At 42.1% G+C, this 20,857-nt stretch overlaps 1 protein-coding gene across 1 annotated transcript in view; it reads right to left on the minus strand.

The window, feature by feature from the left end:
* LOC126471514 (uncharacterized) overlaps window positions 1-20,857 on the minus strand; it is a 218,595-nt gene that overhangs the window by 3,602 nt on the left and 194,136 nt on the right. Inside the window, exon 8 of the mRNA XM_050099735.1 lies at window positions 9,768-10,549. The gene's annotated coding sequence lies outside the window, so the exon portion shown is untranslated. The remainder of the gene's footprint in view (window positions 1-9,767; window positions 10,550-20,857) is intronic.

Raw genomic sequence — 20,857 nt, forward strand, 5'->3', positions numbered from 1 at the left:
TGCGCTGAAAGTTTCAAGTTCCTCACTGAGATAAGATATTACTGATTTCTACTTAGTTAACTGAATGCATAATAAGAGGGAAACATTCCAAGCAGGAAAATATATCTAAAAACAAAAATGATGTGACTTACCATACGAAAGCGCTGGCAGGTCGATAGACACACAAACAAACACAATCATACACACAAAATTCTAGTTTTCGCTACCAACGGTTGCTTCATCAGGAAAGAGGGAAATACGAAAGGATGTGGGTTTTAAGGGAGAGGGTAAGGAGTCATTCCAATCCCAGGAGCGGAAAGACTTACCTTAGGGGGAAGAAAGAACAGGTATACACTTGCACACACACCCATATCCAACCACACATACACAGACACAAGCAGACATTTGTAAAGGCAAAGAGATTCGACAGAGATGTCAGTCGAGGCAGAAGTACAGAGGCAAAGATGTTGTTGAAAGACAGGTGAGCTATGAGCAGCGGCAACTTGAAATTAGCAGAGGTTGAGGCCTGGCGGATAACGAGAAGAGAGGATATACTGAAGGGCAAGTTCCCATCTCCGGAGTTCTGCCAACGCAGAAAATCTTTTTGGTTTCGATGCCTTTCACGTTTTTGGGTTCTCCATAGATGACTCTGTCAATATTGTCTCTGACGCTATTCCTTATGCTCAACTGGATTCCTTGTCGACTACATTTTTGTCCCTTTTTTCTCCCAGTTTAGGCCGTGCGAACGACTTTGAAGCTCATATTACGCTCAAACCCACTGCTCGGCCTAAGTTTTTTCGGGCTCTGCCCATTCCTGTGGCCCTTCGAAATTGGGTTAAACGGGAGTTGGATCATCTCACTGCGTCAGGGGTCTTACTTCCTGTCACTTCCAGTGAGTGGTCACAGGCCGCTGCCCCGAAGTCATCTCTGTCACCGTGGCCTTCGCCTGAGAAGCCCTGGCAGCGCATTCATGCTGACTTTGCGGGACCTTTTTTAGGTACTTATTGGCTCCTTGTAATTGACGCCTACTCTAACTTTCCTTTCATTGTCCATTGCATGTCACCTACCACCGTGGCAACCACCAGTGCTCTCGCCTGCATTTTTTCTTTGGAAGGCCTCCCCTGTACTCTTGTTACTGATAATGGTCCGCAATTTGCCTCTTCCGACTTTGCAGATTTTTGTGCTCGTCACGGCGTTACTCATGTCACGGCCCCGCCGTTCCATCCACAATGCAACGGTGGGGCTGAACGGCTGGTCCGCACATTTAAGGCTCAGATGCGAAAACTTCTGACTTCTTCTGCTGCTGATGATGCGCTTCTCCTGTTCCTGGCGTCTTACCGTTTCACCCCCATGGGTGATCACAGCCCGGCTGAGCTCTTACATGGCGACAGCCCCGCACGCTACTTCATCTTCTGCGGCCTCCCTCCTCACGGCCGCGGGTGCCTTCCCTTGGCCGGTTCACCGCCGACGACCTCGTCTGGGTACGGGGATATGGCAGGTGGCCAAAAAGGAGCCCGGGCCGCATCTTACGACACTGTGGCAGACGCCTGTATGAAATCCAGATGGACATGGGTGTTGCAGTGCGTCATTTGGACCAGCTTCGGCCTCGGGTGCCAGCAACGCCTGTTCTGAATGCCGCCACACCACCTTTGGCTCTACCTGATGCTCGGGATCTTGGCATCTCTCAATACTCACAACGCAGCCCTCTCACCGTCATTGCGATGCCAGCACCAGAACGGACGCCACCAGGAGACGTGCCCATGCAGGAACCGGAGGATCATCCTCTGTCAGAGTACAGCTACTCGCCTCCTTCTCCAACGGACGCCGACACATCGCCCACGTCTCCTGTCATTTCAACCCGTTATCATCGGGGACACTTCCGTCCGTACGGGAAGCCTACTCCTCGAGACTTTACGGCGAGTCAAACAACGCCTATGGACGTTAGCCATCTCCAGGACACCTCCATCAAGACCAGTGCAACAATTTCAAAGGGGGGAAAAGTGTTGTGACTCGCCGATTATTCAAAGTGCTGCCGCGCAATTACACATGTCCTCTACGTGCGGTGCTGTCTGCCAGCCATGCAGCAGCTGTGCCACCTAAGCGGCCAGCTGAGCAGCGGCCGCTAGACTGAGACTCAGTGTTAAATCGAATGCCGACTTGTACACAGGTCAACTTACTCAGTGACTTATATGTGTTGTTGTGTTGTTCCTAAATATATGTGTTAAACTTGAAGTTCTAACACTTCTCTTTGGCAGTAATCTTTTATACAATTCTATTCTACTAGAATGATCCTGCAGTTAATGAGGTCCCAAATGTTTCATTGTATCCTCAATTGACTGCTCTCTTTCTTGATTTTAGTTTCAATATTACATTTCTCCCCCCCCCCCCTCCCCCTCTCCACCCTCACTCCATCATTTTCTATGCTGATCACTTCTGCTTTGCAGTCAATATTAGAGGTGAAACTGGTGACAGAAGACATGCAGAAAATGTAAGTCTATATGTCTGTCAGTTTAAATATTTTACAATAAAATATGAGCCTAAAGTATGCTTTGTGAGAAAAAGCTATCAGAAACATAATAGTATGTGAAATAACTACCTCTATGTTATTTATATGAAATCAAATAACAACACCAAAACATTTGATGATGAGCACTGTAAACAGAAATTGTAAATGGAAACCACTGAAATTGTAAGGTACCAAAAATGTTGTCTTACACTTGGGACTAAGAGAACTATGTCTACTCTAAGTGACGTTAAAAGGGCAATATCACAGCCCTTGACCATTTGGTACCTCAAAGATTTCCAGTTCTTTGCCCACATTCTCCGCCAACTGAGAACATAAAGGGTGGATTTCACTTCATGGTCTTCTTTCCTGCACTTAGCTTCCAAACATCAACTCTCACATATAATTTAAAATCAACAGTACAGGATGTCAACAGCATAGAAACAAAACCAAATACACACAATTATAATGTTGTTTTCAGACTTAGGCCTGTAAGTTCAATATTATATTCTCTTAGTTTTTTGTTCTTTTCGAGGGTTTTGAATGGATTTAAGAACACTAGAAACACATGATTCTATGCCTTTAGCAAACTCAAGTGGTCCACTTTTAACTAAATTTGAGTTTTCTTTTACACTGAATAAGATGCTGCACATTGTTCCCAATTTATTTCTTGGGTTGGTAGTAAAATATTTAACCAATGGTGGTCCAAAATTTCTATACAGTTATTTTATAGTTTCTGTTTTTAGGACTTTTCCAATTTAGGAACACAATTAGGATCTGTTGAACCACATGCTGAAAACTATAAATTTCTACATCAATTCTTTAAGTCTGAAGACAACATAACCATACCATTAAACAGAGACTCACATTACACAGGACTGAAAGAATATGCACATAAAAACGCACATCACTAAAAATAAAAATAAAATTATATTTATACGCAGGTACTACTCAGGACAGTAAAATGTTATTATAAATGAATCAACCAAAAAGAAGACATCAGGGGTAACATGAGAAACTAAAAAGGTTTTCAGCTAGTGAAGGAGGCAAGTTGAAAGTATATTTTACAACAACAAGCATTTTTGGTTACATTCAAAACATTTGTGGTACATTCAAAACATAAATAAATCATGAAGCTAGTTGTTTATCTCACCATTTTTTCAAGTTGCGTGAAAATTGCACAAAAGTAGGGAACACCATTTGTGCCGTAACAAAGAGCAGAACAGCATTAGATGAAATATAAAATAATCCATTCACTGTTCAATAAAACATATTAGATATTTATGGCAACTGAGTTTAAATTCACACTAACCACAAAAGCAAATCAGAGTAGTTAGAAACAGGATAAGTTTAAGGAAGAAAAGTTGAAGTACAAGATGGAGGAAAGGAAATATGAACAAGCTTTAATATCTGGTACAGTGAGATGTACCCTCTGTCATACTCTTCATAGTGGTTTGCAGAGTGTGGATGAACACTGTTCTGTGTTTTATTTTAATGACAATTATTGTCAGTTTCTTCTTGTTTTGTTTATAAGAAAGGAATGAGGACATCATTAGATCTTTTGAAGAGTACACAACATAAATCACAAAATGTTATTTCTGTATTAGCAAAAAATTGGACTACATTGTATGATAGAGATGAAAAAGAAACCGTGATTAAATTCTTTCTGTGTTAGATTCCTGAACCTGCCGATCTTTGAAAGAGAGAGAGAGAGAGAGAGAGAGAGAGAGAGAGAGAGAGAGAGAGAGAGAGAGATAATTGGGGGGGGGGGGGGATGGGATTTAATTGTATCCCCCCATGCAGCCGTAGCATTTTGGCATGTCGTACATTGGTCAGATCATCAGTAGCTTGGAGGACTCGTATGTAGGGCATAAGCAACACACACACACACTTAATAATAGTCAAGAAAATTTGCAACCGCAAAATATTGCCTCAGTACAGGTTATAGAATCTAATATACAACACAGATATTTCAATATGCATATCCAGTTACTGGAATAGTGTTATTAAGAAAGCTGTTGAGAGACAGAAGTTTTTGCTTAAAATGTTATAATTTACACCAGATGATGTACAAAATAAACTCCAAATTACTGTAACAACATAGTGCACAAGGCACACATTCATTTTCTAATTACAACAATCATACCCCAAACTATAACAATTAAAATATTGAAGACCAGCATTAAATTTTCCAACTACAACCAATTCCTCCATTTTACAACAGCATAAATGAATGCAGCTCTTTTTCCCCAAATTTCCTGCTTCAGAGTATTACTGTCATAATGAAGTCTTTTAAGAATTAGAGGCACAAACAGATTAATAAATACAAACAAAATCAGGAATATTCAATTTGCTCAAGGCTACCAAATGAAAGAAGAAAGGGGGCTAGGGAGGAGAAAACAAGATCACATAAGAAAGAAATAAACTGCTGATTGTTTGCATCATTCCTAGATTCAAAACCCTAAGCAAAAGAAACGGTGATGGTAGCATTGATTTAAAATCATGTCAGAAAAGACGGCAGCTAATTCTAGGTGATCCTCCATAAAGCCATGGTCTCACGTTGTCAAACCCCTGCAGCATTGTTTGAGGGACAATGATTTGACATTGATTGTTAAGTCAAAAAGGCAATGCATCTTTGACTGAAGAAACAATCAAAAATATATTCTTTTAATGGAATATTTACATTGCAGTGTACTGATCTGAGAAACATACTGAAAAGAAACATGACTATGTTGAGAAATTTTCATTTTGTATTTTCTTATATTTGTAACCGCAGTACATGAAAAAAGTGACACTCGACATTTGAGTTAACTGAAAGATGAAAGATTAGGGTTTCATGCCCTGCCGATCCTTGTCCCCAAACAGGGACAGCCCGCAAACAGAATTCTACCAACCAGCTTGGACTGAAAACATAACACACAAGAATCGTGCCCGTGAGTGTAGATGACACTCGGAATATCACATAACACGGATACCCGAGGATGGTGTCTGTCAGAGCAGATTGCAGATGAAGCATGAAGGCTGAGGGAACAAATTACAGACCTGCTCCATCTGATGATCAGTCTCAAGTAGCACTTTGTAAAAGCAACAACTAATGTCACCGAAATATGCGAGTAAGACAATGATGTCCGACTGTGCAAAGGACAACTCGGGAATTTCAGCAAACTTCTGGAAAAACCTGAAGAATTAAATTGACAGAAACCTGTTCTGGATTGGTAACTTAAAAAATAAAACATTTTCAATCTCTGGACAAGTCACACACAAGAAAGATAATAGGCCTTTAAAAAAGAGGATACCATACAGTGTAAAGCTGAAACATGTAAATTAGTCTGGCCAATATGCTCTACACCTGAGCAAAAGTGTCAATGAAGTGGTGCACCTTTTAGGAACTGTTAAAAAAGTGTCATTTTACATCAATGAACACAGCAATGACAACCTGATCCTAAGAGAAAAGAGCTGATACACACTATTCATTTAAGAATGAACACTTCACCTCAACTTTTCACAGCACAGGACCATCAAAAATTGAAACAATAGAGCAACACAGAGGACGCTACCACACAGCTGGGGGAGGGCACAGAGAGAGAGAGAGAGAGTTTAAGGACCTACTTACTCACTTTTTACTGGCAACAAGATAAGAGTGCAGGTGGTGTCATATCAAAATTGTAGAGAACATGCACGAGAAAAAGTTTTAACAACAGCAAATTAACGTACTTGCTAGTGCTTATTTTTTGTTTTAAATATCTCTCTCAAATTGATTAGGTATTGGAAAAAGAAAGATAAATATTTTGAATTAAGACTTAAAACAGGATGGTACCGGGTACCATACTGGCCTGAATATAAGATACACCATTTCTACAAAAAATCTCCAAAAAAATTAGAGTATACAGCACACCCCATAAAAACTGGGACTTTTATGAATCATAGAAACCTCAACAGTAGTGCTTCTTCTTAAGTTTGAAATGAAACAAAAATATCACTACAGTTTGTAAATCAATTGTTGTGTATGAGGTAGCAATGCAAACATTCTCTTTGTTGATATCCCATTTAGGTAGTGACTACAGAGGGATCCAGAAAAGTGTAGACATTTTCTGATAGTTATTACCTTTGGAACAATGTGTTATATGGCTGCAATTTTGAGTGGTAGCATAAACCACTGTTTTCCCAACAGATCTTGTAGTGTGGGTTTCCAGCAGATGACAATGCAGCACTGAATGAAGTACAACTATTGTTTGACCAATGCAAGGCTTTACTGAAACACCAATTTATTGTATTTGGTATCAATTTTAAGCCGGCAATACTGTTTAAAATGTGCACAAGGAAAGGTCCTCCGAACAAGAACATCAACCTCCAGGTTCCAGCACTGCTGTATTGCAACATTTTTCTAGATCATCTCAAGAATCTATGAAGCAGGGTGTATGGGGAAGTGGGATAAGCTGATCAAGTGCATGATAAATTCTGAAGACTGCAAAGTGGAAAGTGTACATTCCAAGATTGTTTCACACTATGAATGAGGACAACTGGAATTGAAGGATGGAGCACTACGAGTGATCTGAAGGCATGCTTCACGAAGATGAATGGTTTGCAGGGAAGGTTATCTGGCCTAATGAGGCACAATTCAACCTGAATGGTAATGTAAACTGCCATAGCTGCGTGTATTGGGCTGCTGAAAATCCTCATGTTCACATGGACAAACATGTTACTTCACTTGGTGTTCATGTGTGGTGTTGTCCGTCATAGTATTGTTTCTCTGACCCATTCTTCTTTGAAGGTACATAAATGGTGAGGTGTATCACATGCTGCAAACATTGATTTTATTAGCCATCCAAGTGGTGTTTGGAAACAAAAGATTTTTACCTACAAGACTGTACTCCACCTCACCACCACAGAGATATCAGATTCTACTTAGATGAAAATCTACCTGGACGACGGATAAGTCGAAGAGGAGCTGTCAAGTGCCCACCAAGGTCACAGGACCTTACAATTCTCGACTTCTACCAATGGGGGAACTCGACAAACAAAGTTTACCAACAGAACCCAGCTACACTGAATGAGATATGAGAGACCATCAAGACATCCTGTGCAGCTACCACACTGGCAACACTGACAGCTGTACTTCAGTCAACAATTCAGCAACATTGATGTTGCTTGGCTGCTAACAGGTGTCACTTTGAACACACAAAATGATCTTCCTCCCATGCAAGAATTTTGACACTATGCCATTTTGTTCCATCAATATTGACTATCAAAGAGAGTCTAGTTTTCTGGACCCCTCTGTATTACCACTGTCATAGTTTAACTATTTTAGACAATGGGACAGGCATAGTTTTTCCCTAACTAAAGAATATAATTTATTCTTCACCAATGAAGCACAACATTGAGTGAAAATTTTGGAATTCGGTACAGTTACGTTGCAAATTTCAAACTCACAGTTATTCATCTAACAGATGTGCTTTTTAAAGGTACGGTTCAAGAAGTGCTGCACACGCAATGCCCGGGATTGTAGCGACGGCACTGTACTTTGGGAGGAGAGTGACAAAAATACTGACAGTGACAAAACAATGAATGTTAGTGAAGTTAGGAGTGTCTTACATGAAAACTGCAACTGAAAGCTTTGTTTTTGTGTGTAATTTATCTACATTGTACTACAAAAAAAGTGGTTAAGGGTAAATCACATTTTGAAAAGCTTTTGTAAATGGGCAACTTGACAAATTATTTTTAATTAAGTTTCTCTCTTTTTCGAAATTAAAGGTGCAACTTATATTCAGGCCAATTCGATGTGTATACACTCCTGGAAATGGAAAAAGGAACACATTGACACCAGTATGTCAGACCCACCATACTTGCTTCGGACACTGCGAGATGGCTGTACAAGCAATGATCACACGCACGGCACAGCGGACACACCAGGAACCGCGGTGTTGGCCGTCGAATGGCGCTAGCTGCGCAGCATTTGTGCACCGCCGCCGTCAGTGTCAGCCAGTTTGCCATGGCATACGGAGCTCCATCGCAGTCTTTAACACTGGTAGCATGCCGCGACAGCGTTGACGTGAACCGTATGTGCAGTTGACGGACTTTGAGCGAGGGCGTATAGTGGGCATGCAGGAGGTCGGGTGGACGTACCGCCGAATTGCTCAACACGTGGGGCGTGAGGTCTCCACAGTACATCGATGTTGTCGCCAATGGTCGGCGGAAGGTGCACGTGCCCGTCGACCTGGGACCGGACCGCAGCGATGCACGGATGCACGCCAAGACCGTAGGATCCTACGCAGTGCCGTAGGGGACCGCACCGCCACTTCCCAGCAAATTAGGGACACTGTTGCTCCTGGGGTATCAGCGAGGACCATTCGCAACCGTCTCCATGAAGCTGGGCTACGGTCCCGCACACCGTTAGGCCGTCTTCCGCTCATGCCCCAACATCGTGCAGCCTGCCTCCAGTGGTGTCGCGACAGGCGTGAATGGAGGGACGAATGGAGACGTGTCGTCTTCAGCGATGAGAGTCGCTTCTGCCTTGGTGCCAATGATGGTCGTATATGTGTTTGGCGCCGTGCAGGTGAGCACCACAATCAGGACTGCATACGACCGAGGCACACAGGGCCAACACCCGGCATCATGGTGTGGGGAGCGATCTCCTACACTGGCCGTACACCACTGGTGATCGTCGAGGGGACACTGAATAGTGCACGGTACATCCAAACCGTCATCGAACCCATCGTTCTACCATTCCTAGACCGGCAAGGGAACTTGCTGTATCAACAGGACAATGCATGTCCGCATGTATCCCGTGCCACCCAACGTGCTCTAGAAGGTGTAAGTCAACTACCCTGGCCAGCAAGATCTCCGGATCTGTCCCCCATTGAGCATGTTTGGGACTGGATGAAGCGTCGTCTCATGCGGTCTGCACGTCCAGCACGAACGCTGGTCCAACTGAGGCGCGAGGTGGAAATGGCATGGCAAGCCATTCCACAGGACTACATCCAGCATCTCTACGATCGTCTCCATGGGAGAATAGCAGCCTGCATTGCTGCGAAAGGTGGATATACACTGTACTAGTGCCGACATTGTGCATGCTCTGTTGCCTGTGTCTATGTGCCTGTGGTTCTGTCAGTGTGATCATGTGATGTATCTGACCCCAGGAATGTGTCAACAAAGTTTCCACTTCCTGGGACAATGAATTCACGGTGTTCTTATTTCAATTTCCAGGAGTGTATAATTTATGATAACTATGAACAGACTTTGAAATTTGCCTACATCACACCAGGTATACTTAACTTATTTCACTTACCCACACAGATGCTCATGTCAGGTGGAAGTCTCCTCTAGTTCCCCCACTTTTGGCCAGAAGCATTATTTCAGATATCACAATGTCATGACTCACAGCTTTGCACATATCATACACTGTTAAGGCAGACACCGATACAGCAGTGAGAGCTTCCATCTCCACGCCCGTCTGCCCTCTACACTTTGCCGTGCCAGTTATAATCACACAGTTGAGAGCAGAGTCCAGTTCAATGTCCACAGCCACAGAGGATAAAGTTATGTTATGACACAGAGGGATAAGGCTGGACGTCTGCTTGGACCCCACAATTCCCGCCAGGCGAGCAATGCTAAGTACGTCACCTTTCTTCAGGCCATTTTCTCGTACGAGTTTCATCAGTTCGGGTCCCACAAAAACCTTTGCTCATGCTGTCACCAGCTTCGAACCCACGTTGACCATTTTCGCCCTGCAGGTCCGGTCAACATGAGTCAGACTTCCGGACTGTGCTCCCAAACTGCAGAAATGGCAAGAGAAGACAGAGGGCTGCGCTCTGTGTGTTTGTCTTGTTAGGAGTCCTGCATTGCACATAATGCTTGGGGTACAGGGAAGCAAAAGAAACTGTTTTCTAGATTCAGTCACTACACTCAAATTATGTGACAACAACTGAGACATCTATGTATCCGACACAAACAGGGGCGAAATATTGGTATCTGAGAAGAAGTACTTTTGAAAATCTTGTTTCTGAAGGTTTAACAACTTCCGACTTTGTGCCTTCACGACATCACTACAGCCATTAAGTTCAGGGACACCTGGAACAAAAATACAAGCTGTAACAAAGAACTCTTCATAATCTGAAAATAGGTTAACTACAAAAGAATTTTTAAGCATTCGTGTTGAAACACCCCCGATTAATCCCTTTACTGGATTTTGGGTAATTTACCGAAGCCACCAAACAATTAATTATTATGATATATGACCGTGTGCTTAATGGATGAAAGGCTATTGGTTGTTCTGCTGTGGTTTCAGGAGTATTTCAACCGAATGCGGCTGTTCTGAGACGGAATAGCTAATGATTGAAAGTTTGTCTATTGTTAAGTATCACAAAGGTTGCGATGTACAACTGATATATATTTCCTACTAACACACAAATTCTGAGGCAGTTGCTACCTTTGCCTTACACGTCTAATTGCGGTTATCTCTTTTTATTGATTGCTGATTTTCAGTACTTTGTCACACGCAATGCTGATGGTTAACATTCACAACAATCCTCACTGCAATCCATGGTTGTTGCTGGCCGACGCGGTTGACGTGAAACACGTAATTCGGCACTTGTCACTTTCTGTTTCTTATCACTCGCGAATCGGCATTAGTGAGAGTCAACCCCACGACGATCAGGGGGACGTGCTCACTTGTCATACTCCAGTGAATTTTACCGTTTACAACTCACTCGACCACCATTCTTGCCCGTCTTTTCCGCTCTACTTCTCACTCGACACTCTACCATACTACTGCGCACTCAGCACTAGTCTCACTGCCTACTGCAGCGCTCGACAATCTACTCCTGTTGGCTATCGACCTGGGCATCAGATACTAGCATCAATGTTTGTTGGATCACGGATCCCTTACAGTGTTCAAGACAAGTTCTTTGAACCTTAATGATCTGTGATGATTCTTTTCTTTCCTAAGCTAAGGTCGAAAATCTAGGGAGGGGCGGGAGTCAGCACACCCTGTTCTGGTCACTGCCAGCTTTCTTGACCTCAGAGTCACTACGTCTCACTCCAACAGTTCCTCAATGGGCATCACAAGGCTTGGTGCACCTCGTTCCAGTCCTCCCACCAAGGAAAACCACGGGCAGTACTATGGGTGAGTCACAGCTGAGCAGCTGCCTTCCCCCTGTACCTGCAGTAGCTGCGAGAGGATATTTGTGTTACACATACGCTAAAACTGGCGTAGATGCCACAGGACACTTTTTGGAGTGTCACTAACAAGCACACGCTGCTACACACTTGACAGTGCTAGGTGGCCAAGAGTTCTGGCTCAAAGTTCCTGCAACTGTGGTTGGAACTTCCCCAGTGTGACTCTCCCATTCTTTAATAGGGTATTTCAGTGTCCGGGGCACGTTCACATTGGACAACACTGTCCAGTACAGGCTGCTGTCTTCCACCCGTGCTCTCTTGCACTGAGCATTGCATCTTGCACAAGTGAGTCATAAGGACTCCCCTCTTCTGTATGTACACTAAAAAAGCAAAATTGTCTTTTCAGACGAAAAAGTAAAACTGTCTCATACCCACATTCTATCCTTAAAAGTATCCTTATGTCTGGGAGACGCAGATCCACCGAGCAGATCCCACCCGACGACCCGTAGCAAGACTGCAGCACAAGAGGCAGGAGTGCCATCTGTTCCCTTCGACGTTTCTGTCTTGCTTTGCCACCTATCAGTAAGTGATGAACCAGCTAAATCTGGACTTTGCTGCCACAAATCAAGAAGCAATGGCTCGGAGACAGCATGAGCTCATTGTCCAACTGACGTGTGGACATCGGGCATTGTTCAAGGAAATGCTTGAAAAGTCATATCCCACAAATTCCCAAAATTACACAAAGCAGGAAACTTGTTGAAGCTGTCAAAGCCCTTACCACCGCAGTTCAGGATGCAATAGCAGGTACCATTAAGGTACTTATACCACAAGAATGCTCAAATGGCCCTGCTCCCAGAAATACAGGGGCCAATGTCAATGAGAGATCATCTCGGGAGATACTGGCTGTACAAACAGCATATTAGCAGGCTCCAGTGGATCATACAGGCTAAATTAAAACTTTTAAAACCACAAACTGGGACAATACACTCGCAGGGCTGCACACCACATGACCTGGAGTGTGGCAAATAGCTGTCCACTCCACCAAGAAGAAATACTACACACCAAGTTTACAAATACCTTACAGACCAGCATTCTCCATGGAGGAGAAGCATGAGCTGATGACCAGAACACTAGCAACATCATTCACACTGAATCTGGCTCCTTCCAATCCAGCACTGCTACTTGAAATGGACCAGGAGGTTACACGGCTTGTAACCCAGCCCAAGTGCAATGTAACAATACATACTGCTACACATGAAATTACACAGGTTATTAAGCACAAAACAGCTAGAAAAGCTCCTGGTCCCAATCACTTTCAAAACCGTGTCACCCAGGAGTTCACGAATAAAGCTATAGAGCATCTCACACATATGACGAATACCATTCTACAACATCAACACTTCCCTGTCCTGATGTTCAGGAAGCCAGGGAAATACCACTCCCTACCACAAAATTACGGAGCCATCAGCCTGCTGAGCTCCCTGAATAAGATTGTAGAGAAGATGATTCTCAAACATCTTACTATGCACTGCAACACCAATGACTCACTGAGACTGGAGCAATTTGGATTCAGCAATCACCACTCCACAACACAACAACTCCTCCATGTAGTAGTACATATTACACACACCCCCAACACCAACAAAGCTACAGGAGCGCTGATCCTGGTCTTCAGTCATCAATGGCACAATCGTCTCATTCGCAAACTCTGCACTGCTAGTCTCTCCGACGAGCTCGTACATCTTACACACTCATATCTCACCCACAGAAGCTTCAACACCGACATTCAGGGCAAACAGTCAACACAACACAGTATACAAGTGGGAGTACCCCAAGGCAGCATCCAAGGGCCCCTCTAGTTTAATCTCTACGTCACTGACTTTCCAACTGAACAAAACACAATGGCAACCATCTACGCAGATGACACTACCATCCTAGTGCAAGACTGAAAACCATCAGGCATAATTCGCAACTGCAAACAAAACTGCCTAGCTGGAATGACAGTGTGTTAAAGCAAATGCGACAAGTGTGAAGCAGTTCTGTTCACTGACAAACCATAACAACTGCACAAACATTAAGTGTTCTGGCATACCCACAAGCTCTGGAATGAAAATTAAGATTGCAAGAGCTAAGAAGGCAGTGAACACACCGTCAGCCAATAGCCCACTGGCAAGGACCACACCACGACGGGAGCAGGCCCCTAGACAAAGAGAATATAAGTGCCACTCCTGCCAGCCTCGGCCACTCAGTATTTGGACAGGATTAGGACAGTATACGAACAGGCCTAGCGCTGAATGCTACAATAACAGTTATTAGTGATCCACAAACTGTGTGTCAAACTTGCACGAACATTGTATATAGCAAAGGACTCGCATTTATACTGCATGTCGCCTATTGCTTGCGACACCATTGTAAATTCCAGGTTAAGCATTGTCTAGCTTCTTATTTGTAATAAAAACTATTAATGTTGTTTGCTTGAATTGTTGTATAGCATTTTGAGAATGCAGCATCCTTTAGGCACCCTATACAAGATGAGTGGGCAGGACCCCACATTAAGACTGCAGACAAATAACACTACACACACGCCCAATACGTTTCAGTGTTAAAGTCATATACTTCAGTGACAGGCCAACTGAGCAAATGCAAGGCTCAAACAGTGTTACTCTAAGCTCAACAGGTAAAGCACACTGAATAGGAGGGTATCGAGGTCCGTGTACATGATACTGATTAGACCCATGATGATACATGCAGCTGCAGTCTGGGGTTACGTGGCTCTGACCGCCTGTGCCGCCTACAGGTGATACAGAACGAAGTGCACCACAGTCCACACACACTGTCGACCTTCACAGAGAATACTGCCTTGAAACTCACACACAGATATTCAAAAAACTCACCACACGACTGTACAGGAACTTGAGACACTCTGACAATCACTTCATTCTTAACCTGGGAAACTACGACCACAACCACAGGTGAAAACACAAACGCTGAAAAACACTTCTATCTAGGGACAATTAATCACCTGTTGACAGCACAAGCTCACAGACAAAATAAACACTGGTGAATCCCTGCATTACAGCAAAACTAAATGGCATTGCCAGCTGCAAATATCTAGCTGACCAACTGACAATACGGGAAAGCAGTATTGCACACTAAACATAAACATATCCAACCAAACCTCTTTATGGCCAATTGACCACTCGTATAACGACCTTGGCATGTTACAAGTACAGATGCTGCAGGTGGCCCAGGAGACACTCAGGTGCATAGCCCAGGAGTACCCCTCCTCAATAGGACTGACACTTGTAAAGAGTATTTTAAGCTGCGACAATGGTATCGAGCATCGCACAATACCCAAAACTAACAACAACCTCACCCTTGCAGACAGAAAGAAACTGTTACTGCTCTTACTATCTGTCCAGACTATTGCAGAAGTTCTTTTCCTTTGGTGCTTGCCTCGGCACTTTTCTCCCTCTGCCCTTAAAACTGCTACCTTCTGCTCACTTCTCGACCACTTCTATCACCTCAAAGTGACTGTATAAGTGGGTAATCCTACGGACAACATCATGACCTCACATCCTGTGCACTTCTCAATTGTAACGAAGCTAACGGAGGTGATGATAGAACTTTGGTGATGGTCACCATGTCAGTGTGGGTGTGGAGTAGCTTCGCCCTTTAAAGAAAAAGGCATTACCACGAATTGGACCTGGGTCCTCCACATAGCAGCAAGATATGCTGACCTCTGAGCTGCTCAAATGGACAAGAGAGAATTTAGCATTAATTGCAAAGTTTGCAACCATAACAATCACAATATAAATAATTTCCATAGAGAATATGCATTGAAGCTTAGGGTTAAGAAAACTGTTTTATATTCAGGTGCAACACCCTTTTAACATCGGCCAGCCAACATTAGGAGCAATCTGGAAATCCCCAAATATTCAAAATTAAAGTAAAAAATGTTTTATTAGCCAGTCCACCAATAATTAACCTGGATATGTGAATTTACCTACCTGTCCCACCTCAGACACACAACACACAAACACTTTCTAACAGAAAACCATATTTAGCAATGCAACATATTCTCTAGGAGCAGACAGGAATGGTAGATGGTTTACTCCACAGAGGGAAGCTGGCAGCAGCTTTGGAAAACCTTTTGAAGTGGTGATTCCATCATAATAATAGCCTATGTGCAGGTACGGTTGGTTCTCTACGGAACAGAAACTACTGTACCGGTCCCAACGTGGCATTGACAGCATAAAGGGCATTGCACAGGAAGGAAGTATATGAATTTATCAGAATAAGTTTAGATGACAGTGTCCTGTGTAAAATTAAATGCCCATTTAGCATGAAGTATTAAATCAAAATAGTGGCAGAGCAGTTTAAGTAGCAGAGCATTGGCTTTTTTCAAGTAGTTGTTTCTCTGTATATTTATAAAAATAAAATGATGTAGAACTAATCCCCTTGAATAATGATTAATGTGAGCAGATTAGTAGTAGATGAAAATGGTTGTTAGTAGTTCAGTGGCACTTCTCACTTACTCGTTTTACACCCCTGAAGGCTCTCATCGGTGATGGAGCTGTTGGAATATTACATGTGAATGAATGGCTGAACTCGATAATTTTCAAGGTATTCAATATTCTTGTACAGTGCATTCAAAACAAAGTTATATAGAAATGAAGGGGGATGTGTACTTCATAAACCGGCTTGACAACAAGCACACAACGAAGCAGTGTGATGTAGCTTACTCAAGCACCTCAGTTTTGCAGGAGACCCTGAGGCAACAAGTACACACATCATGTTTGCTCACAGTTTTTTATTGCCTGTGCTCGAGCACAGTATGAAATGTATTAATTTTTATGGAGTCAGCTATCCGTCCAATTTTCTTTCTAGAAGTGGAACAAAATGAATAATATTTTTCAAATACAGTGCTTAAAAAAGTTTCACACTGCCCCCACAGCTTGCATACTTTGTTTTTAACCCATTTGTGGGCACATTTTTTGTAGCAGCCCTGTAAAGTTAATTGTTTTGGTATCATTTTTGAAGTATCAACTACATTTAATTTTTGATTATTTTATATTTGTGATTTAGGAGCAAAAAACTATAGTGGTAAGTATACTTCCCACTGTCTTTAGTAAGCTGTTAAGAGTTACTACTACATGTGAAAAAAAGGAATTTTCTGTTTTTATTTGACTATCTATTTTACAATCCTAGAAACTTCATTTAACACTACTTAAAGAAACGAGCTGAGACAAGTCACAACAGCATATATTGCAGAATGAAACAATGTGTTCTGTTGTAACAAGTGACAACAGCACTGATATCATGACAAACAGACACCAGTTGTTTAGCATATTATCACAAAAGGTCAACCACATCCAGAGGAGGTACAACATTTTCCCAAGAGCAGAGTAAAACAACTAAATTAGTGGTAAGTATGGTCAGTTGGTGGTAAGTATCTTTTCTGCAGTCCAAAAAAGAAATTAATTTTGTGGTAAGTATATTCCCCTTGTATCACGGAAAAATTACTTTGGTAGCAAGCATACTTCCCAGTGGCCTTCAAAACAACATTATTTGGTGGCACATATATTTGCAACTGCTTCTGAAAGGAACTACCACTTCTGCATGCTCCTGGCATCCAGTGATAGTCCGCTGCACCAGTTTACTTTCTTTTTGTTATGAAATATAGCTTTTAGTGCTGTGAGAAATATACAGCCCACCAAATAACAGTGTTTTAATGGCTCTAGGAAAATATGCTTTCCATCAAAATAGTTTCTCAAAATGGTTTGGGAAGTACACTTACTGTATTTACCCGAATCTAAGCCGCACTCGAATCTAAGCCGCACCTGAAAAATGAGACTCGAAATCAAGGAAAAAAAATTTTCCCGAATCTAAGCAGCACTTGAAATTTGTGACTCGAAATTTAAGGAGGAGAAACGTCTTAGACCACATCTCCAAACCGAAACAAAGTTGGTCCATTGTAATATGAGACAATTTAGGTCGAATGAATGATGATACAGCTACAGTAGTTTGGTGCGTGTGGTAAACTTAGCAGTTAAGCTTTACCATGTAGTCATTGCTATGCGTCAGGCTCTCCGTCCATATTTATACTAGAGAGCCTTTTTCACGTGCTTCGTCTGGTTTGAATTGATTGCTTATTTTTCTTTTATCTGATAAGTGCCGTTCTCTTTGTTATAGGTGTTTCCGTCACTCCAAGCTCAAAATGCAATATCATACTGTGCCATGCATTGTTTGTCACATTCTGATTATGCGTGTTTACGGCCTGTCGCCACTCGCGGGATGGCTTGCTTTTGCGCACGATACTGCTGCTTACAATTAAAAAAAAAAAAAAAAAGAGAGAGGAATCGTCTCATCAGCAAAACAATGGCAAGAGACTGCTATTTGTTGTTACTTACACTGCTGGTTTCTTTGATAATGTTCAACAAGAACCATATAGTAGACTGCATATGATAGATGTTCCAAACGAAAGTTTAGCCAAAAATTTTCTCCGTTTGAAAATTTTTGCAGACGCCTCTTTAGTGCATTACATTCTGCACAGAAATTAGAACCATCTTAGGTTTAAAAATCTAGTCAGTTGCCATGCTTCATTTCTGACTGTATCACTATTCAGCATAGGAATAATACAAATATAAACATGACATGATATATATATTCTTCCGCGTTTGCTGTTGTCTCACTCTAGTTTCGTAGTTTATTAGGAAGACAGGATTTAAATGAGATAGCAGGAAACACGTAGGAATACATGGCAAAATGTTTACATTCGTATTATTCTTATGGTGAAGAGAATACTGCATGTGATTCACAATTCATAAAAGTTGCTATTAACAACCATCTCTTGTCACAGGTAGGACAAAAATTCAGAACGTAGACTTGGCCATATTGACAAACATCCCAAACAGTCTTCCAGTCGGATTTTCGAAGTACATTGAAAGGCTGCAACATTCAGAGATGAAGAATACGGGATTTGTATTTACTTCATTGGATAAAGTATGAAAATGCAGTGGTCGAAACTCGGGGCAGAGAAAAAAGCTCTGTTTTTTTTTAGTTTGTTTACTGACGCATAGGTTTTGGCACCAGTATTTATCTTTGTGCCTGAAAAGCATGCCTGTGTAGTGCTACATATATTCGACGGCAGAAGTTAGTTGTGGCGGCACCTACCAACATTTTTCAGAACTTCCGCTTACTTTGCACTTGATTCTAAGCCGCAGGTGGTGTTTTGATTTACAAAAACCGGAAAAAAGTGCAGCTTAGATTCGAGTAAATACGGTATTACTCAATTATGTCTTTTGTGAATCTCGGGAAGCATACTTGCCAACCACTTAGTGGTTTTACTAAGCTTTTGGGAATATATATTACCATCTGTAGATGTACCTGCTATCTTGTGATAGTACACTTTACCAGATGCATAAAAATTGCTGCAACAAACAGTTTTTGTTTATTGTCAGATCACTGCTATCATCACTTGTGTAGTTGGAAAAAAAAATTGCCTCATTTTCACAGAGGAAAATAGCAGCTCACAAAAGGGCTCTAGGAGAAATACACTACCACTACAGTTTTTGTCCTAAACCACAAAAATAAAATTACAAAAATAAATAAATAAACAAACTGATCACATGTCCAATATAACATTAAAAAATTTGACTTTGCAAAGGGATTAAAGCGTTGATGCTTAAAGACTGCCCAAGCACTGTTACTTTACAGTCAGAATGTTTGTCAGCATGGAAAGTTACCACACAATTGGCAAACGCTACAGCGGCGTCATATGAACATTCCACAGCCTTTGCAGTAACAAAATGTTAAAAATCAGCACTACAGAGATTGCTCAGAGCCAACAACAACTGACGACTGCTAACTTCAAATTATAGCTGACAGGTAGTACCTCGGGAACTTACTGTAACTGCACTGTGACTTTTTTTGCAGATAATGGGGAGAGCTGTGTTGACTCACACGGTACACAACCATCTCGACACATTCAGTGGGGTCTCTAGGTGTCCATTATGTACTACAGTACAAACCCCCGGGGAATGTAGTGCACAAAGAATTGTGGTGTACTTGGAAACCGGTGGATGGAAAGCGACATTCTTTTTGAGGAGCACTAGTGAGAAAATTTAGAGAAATGGCTGTTGACGCTGACTGCAGAACAATCTACTGCGACTAATGTACATTCCATGTAAGGGCCATGAAGACAAGTTTAGAGAGATTAGGGCTCATTCAGAGGCATATAGACAAGTCATTTTGCCCTCACTCTGTTTGTGGTGCAACAGGAAAGGAAATTACTAGTGGTGATACAGAGTGTCCTCCAGCGGAACTTGGATCAGTGGTATTGTATTCCTTTCACAATATGTGAAGCATTTCTTTGATACCTGATGATCCTTGTAGAAGGGTGCGGAAATGGCCAGGTACCAATGAATGTCTCAAGTGTGAAGACCCACAGATTCAGCACATAGTTGAGTCAGTCTGGTTTTGGTCTGGTGTCACCTATGGATATCAAATGCCTCTAATAACTAGTAAGTATAATTTGAGAGCTGTGCAGTATCAGAACTGAATCCTCCAACCTACTGTCTAGCCAACATAATGTCAAAATTTCAGCAATGGGTCTCTCGACAAATAGTGCACTATGGCATAGGTCCTGTTCTTAGCATGCATTTATTGTAATTTCCTGCTTAATGCAAAGTCCTAAGCAATTGGAAAAAAGCACGGTAATTCCTGTATATAAGAAGAGTAAAACAACGGACCCACATCATTACAAACCAATATCCTTCTGCTTCTGTTCACAAATCAGCACAGATTTAGAAATCATCATTCGTGTGAAACTCGATTTGCCCCTTTCTCACAAGATATCCTGCAAATCACGGATGAAGGGAATAGGCAGATACCACATTGTTATTTCCAGAACGTGTTTGCCACAGTGCGCCACTGCAGACTGTTGATGAAGGTCTGAAATTACAGATTAGGTTGCAAGATATGTGAATGGCTCGAGATGACTTCTCGTGTAGTAGAAGCCAGAATGTCGTCCTTGATGGTGAGTGTTCATCAGAGGCAGGGGTATTGGGGTTATTCTCAGGAGTGCCCCGGGGAAGTATGATAGGATCACTCTCATTCTCTATACAGGGTGTTACAAAAAGGTACAGCCAAAATTTCAGGAAACATTCCTCACACACAAATAAAGAAAATACGTTATGTGGACATGTGTCCGGAAATGCTTAATTTCCATGTTAGAGCTCATATTAGTTTCGTCAGTAT

Source organism: Schistocerca serialis, chromosome 3 (assembly GCF_023864345.2).
Source record: "Schistocerca serialis cubense isolate TAMUIC-IGC-003099 chromosome 3, iqSchSeri2.2, whole genome shotgun sequence".
NCBI classification, from domain to species: domain Eukaryota; kingdom Metazoa; phylum Arthropoda; class Insecta; order Orthoptera; family Acrididae; genus Schistocerca; species Schistocerca serialis.